This window comes from Quercus robur, chromosome 10 (genome assembly GCF_932294415.1).
Source record: "Quercus robur chromosome 10, dhQueRobu3.1, whole genome shotgun sequence".
NCBI lineage: Eukaryota > Viridiplantae > Streptophyta > Magnoliopsida > Fagales > Fagaceae > Quercus > Quercus robur.
In genome coordinates, this window is record NC_065543.1 from 25,639,139 (window position 1) to 25,644,431 (window position 5,293).

The following is a 5,293-nucleotide window of genomic DNA, read 5'->3' on the forward strand; positions in this document are numbered from 1 at the left end:
ATTGTTGAATTCATATTTTTAAAATCCAACCGTTGGATCACAATGTATATTTGTTCTTAATATGCATGCCAATTTTCATGCCAATCGGGTGTAATTTACCATTTGATCTTTAAACTCATCTTTTATGAGTTATTTTAAATTATAAAAACTTGAATTTAAACAATTGATTGATGACACAGTTATTAATCTTTGATCACCTTAAAATTTTGTATGTGTAAAAAATATATGAAGATAATGTAATCTAAAGGTAGATTTGTCAAAATTCATATCGAATTAAGAAATATAGCGTTGGGTTCAAGTTACACTTGATGTAACTCTAAAAAATGTTACACGAACCAATAACTTATTGTTGAATTCATATTTGAAAATCAAACTGTTGGATCACATTTTCTATATGTTCTTAATATGCATGCCAATTTTCTTACCAATTGGATGTAATTTACCCTTTTATCTTTGAACTCATCTTTTATGCGTTATTTTAAACTACGAAAACTTGAATTTAAACAATTGATTGATGACATGGCTATTAATCTTTGATCACCGTGAAATTTTTTAAGCATGAAAAATATATGAAGATAATGTAATCTAACGGTAGATTTGTCAAAATTCACATCAAATTAAGAAATATAAGGTTGAGTTCAAGTTACACTTGATGTAACTCTAAAAAATGTTACACCAACCAATAACTTATTGTTGAATTCACATTTTGAAAATCTAACCGTTGGATCACATTTTCTATTTTTTCTTAACATGCATGCCAATTTTCTTGCCAATCGGATGTAATTTACCCTTTAATCTTTAAACTCATCTTTTATGCGTTATTTTAAACTACGAAAACTTGAATTTAAACAATTGATTGATGACATGGCTATGTATCTTTGATCACCGTGAAAGTTTTTAAGCTTGAAAGATATATGAAGATAATGTAATCAAACGGTAGATTTGTCAAAATTCACATTGAATTAAGAAATATAGAGTTGGGTTCAAGTTACACTTGATGTAACTCTAAAAAATATTATACCAACCAATAACTTATTATTGAATTCATATTTTCAAAATCCAACCGTTGGATCACATTTTATACTTGTTCTTAACATGCATGCCAATTTTCATGCCAATTGGGTGTAATTTACCATTTGATCTTAAAACTCATCTTTGATGCGTTATTTTAAATTACAAAAACTTGAATTTAAACAATTGATTGATGACATAAATATTAATTTTTGATCACCTTGAAATTTTGTATGTGTAAAAAATATATGAAGATAATATAATCTAACGGTAGATTTGTCAAAATTCACATCGAATTAAGAAATATAGCATTGGGTTCTAGTTACACTTGATGTAACTCTATAAAATGTTACACCAACCAATGACTTATTGTTGAATTCATATTTTGAAAATCCAACCATTGGATCACATTTTATATATGTTCTTAACATGCATACCAATTTTCATGCCAATCGGGTGTAGTTTATCATTTGATCTTTAAACTCATCTTTTATGCGTTATTTTAAGTTACAAAAACTTGAATTTAAACAATTGATTGATTACATAACAATTAATTTTTGATCACCTTGAAATTTTGTATGCTTGAAAAATATATGAAAATAATGTAATCTAACGGTACATTTGTCAAAATTCATATCGAATTAAGAAATATAACGTTTGGTTCAAGTTACACTTGATGTAACTCTAAAGAATATTACACCAACCAATAACTTATTGTTGAATTCATATTTTGAAAATCCAACCGTTGGATCACATTTTCTATTTGTTCTTAACATGCATGCCAGTTTTCATGCCAATCGGGTGTAATTTATCATTTGATCTTTAAACTCATCTTTTATGCATTATTTTAAGTTACAAAAACTTGAATTTAAACAATTGATTGATTACATAACTATTAATTTTTGATCACCTTGAAATTTTGTATGCTTGAAAAATATATGAAAATAATGTAATCTAACGGTACATTTGTCAAAATTCACATCGAATTAAGAAATATAGTGTTGGGTTCTAGTTACACTTGATGTAACTCTAAAAAATGTTACACCAACCAATAACTTATTGTTGAATTCATATTTTGAAAATCCAACCATTGGATCACATTTTCTATATGTTCTTAACATGCATACCAATTTTCATGCCAATCGGGTGTAATTTATCATTTGATCTTTAAACTCATCTTTTATGCGTTATTTTAAGTTACAAAAACTTGAATTTAAACAATTGATTGATTATATAACTATTAATTTTTGATCACCTTGAAATTTTGTATGCTTGAAAAATATATGAAAATAATGTAATCTAATGGTACATTTGTCAAAATTCACATCGAATTAAAAAATATAACACTTGGTTCAAGTTACACTTAATGTAACTCTAAAAAATATTACACCAACCAATAACTTATTGTTGAATTCATATTTTTAAAATCCAACCGTTGGATCACATTTTCTATTTGTTCTTAACATGCATGCCAATTTTAATGCCAATCGGGTGTAATTTACCATTTGATCTTTAAACTCATATTTTATGCGTTATTTTAAATTACAAAAACTTGAATTTAAACAATTGATTGATGACATGACTATTAATTTTTTATCACCTTGAAATTTTGTATGCTTGAAAAATATATGAAGATAATGTAATCTAATGGTAGATTTGTCAAAATTCATATCGAATTAAGAAATATAGCGTTGGGTTCTTGTTACACTTGATGTAACTCTAAAAAATGTTATACCAACCAATAACTTATTATTGAATTCGTATTTTGAAAATCCAACCGTTGGATCACATTTTCTATTTGTTTTTAACATGTATGCCAATTTTCATGCCAATCGGGTGTAATTTACTATTTGATCTTTAAACTCATATTTTATGCGTTATTTTAAATTACAAAAACTTGAATTTAAATAGTTGATTGATGACATGACTATTAATCTTTGATCACCTTGAAATTTTGTATGCATGAAAAATATATAAAGATAATGTAATCTAACGGTAAATTTGTCAAAATTTACATCGAATTAAGAAATATATCGTTGGGTTCTAGTTACACTTCATGTAACTCTAAAAAATGTTACATCAATGAATAAATTATTGTTGAATTCAAAATTTGAAAATCTAACCGTTGGATCACATTTTCTATATGCTTTTAACATGCATGCCAATTTTCATGCCAATCGGGTGTAATGTCTATTGCGGCGGTCCAACCCGCTGCAAAAAGGAGTACATATTGCGGCTGGTCAATGACCCGCCGCTATATCTAAGCTTAACGCCGCTAAAACAGGTCTATTGCGGCGGGTCATTGGCCCGCCGCTATAGTACGCCGCAAAATACTTGAGCTCTTGCGGCAGGTCATTGACCTGTCGCTATATCTAAGCTGAATGCTGCTGAAACAGGTCTATTGCGGCGGGTCATTGGCCTGCCACTGTAGTCCGCCGCAAAATACTAGAGCTATTGCGGTGGGCATATAGAACGCCGCAATAGATCTCATGTACAGCGGCAGGCCAAAAATGCGCCGCAATAGGCGACATATAGCAGCGGTTTTTGCACCCACCGCAATAGGCCCGCCGCAATAGCTCAGTTTTCTTGGAGTGAGTTCAATTAGACTCAGTGCTTCTATCATTGACAACTATTCTAGTTTAATTGCTCGTAGCAGACTTAAAGCTCTTAATCAACTTCAATTTCAATCGAATGATGAGGCCAAGCTATAGATAGTCATCTCCTAGGATTTTCTTACAAGCGAGAAGATTTTCAACAAAGAGCTATCCAACTTGGAGCACCTCAAGTCTGGGGGCAAACCCCCTTCTTCCTTCACAAGAAGTTGTTCACATGATTCTTCATATGTCATAGGAAGGCCAAGAGCTGAATTTCCCTTGGTTCACATGGATTTGCTTTCTCCTCAATCATCCTCTAAAGTCGTGTCAATCATGATGACTAACACCTCTACTGTAGAGGAAATGATGGTTGAAATGGAGCAAAATATCATCCTTCTCACAAAAGCACTCAGAGATAGGGACCTTTAAATTGCAACCCTAATGAGAAAGCCAAAAGTAAAAGAATCTGGCGAATCAAGTTATGGTCCTAAGTCCTCACATGACTTCATCCCCACGAAGGAATACAAAGGGAAAGGAACTGAAGACACCCTACAACAAAAAACAACCTACCTCAGTTGTTTTGTTATCTATTCAACAACTCCAAGACATGATAACAAACACCATTTGAGCACAATATGAAGGTTCTTCTACAATTTCTCTTATGTAATCTAAACCCTACACAAAGCGCATTGACAACATGAGAATGCCCAATGGATATCAACCTCCTAAATTCCAGTAGTTTGATGGCAAAGGCAACCCCAAGCATCACATTGCTCACTTTGTGAAAACTTGTGAAAATACTGGAACTCAAGGAGACCTCCTTACAAAAAAATTTGTTTGTTCTCATAAAGAAAGTGTCTTTGATTGGTACACAGACTTGGAGCTTGAGTCAATAGAGAGTTGAAGGCAACTTGAAAGAGAGTTTCTTAATCGATTCTATAGCACACGCTGCATGGTGAGTATGTTAGAGCTTACTAGTACCAAGCAGTGGACAGATGAGCCCGTTGTTGATTATATTAACCGATGGCGCCCCTTAAGTTTGGATTGCATAGATAGGATTTTTGAAATATTTGTTGTGGCAATGTGCATTCAACGTATGCATTGGGGACTTCTCTACATCCTTTTTTCGAAGAACTAGCGATTCATGCACATGATATGGAGTTGAGTATCGCTAATTATTGCAACATGAATTCTCTTGCACTTGAGGAGACGAAAGACAGAAAAAAAGTGAAGAAGAATGATACCTCTAAAGATTCAGTGGTTGTTAATACTGCCTTAGTCAAGTTTTAAGAGGAGGTGCAAAAGCAAAGGACAATAGACTTGATGGGTGGCAAAAGAAAGACGTATGTCATTAAACTCTTATGGAAAGAGAGCAGAAAGTTGATAATTGAATTACTCCAAACAAAGGTAATCGAATCACCAGAATGCAAGTGGCCAAAAGAGATGGAGAAATTTGATAATCCTAACTATTGCAAATATCACTGCATCACTAGCCACCCAGTCCAAAAGTGCTTTGTGCTTAAAGAAATCATCATGAAGCTTGCCAAAGAAAAGAGGATTGATCTAGACTATGATGAAGTAGTTGAAGCAAACCACACAACTATTGCATGTGGGTCACCGAATGATGTACTTCCAACTCTAAAGGAAAGAGCACTTCCCCCAAATTTAGCTGCTTAGAAATCAAGAGG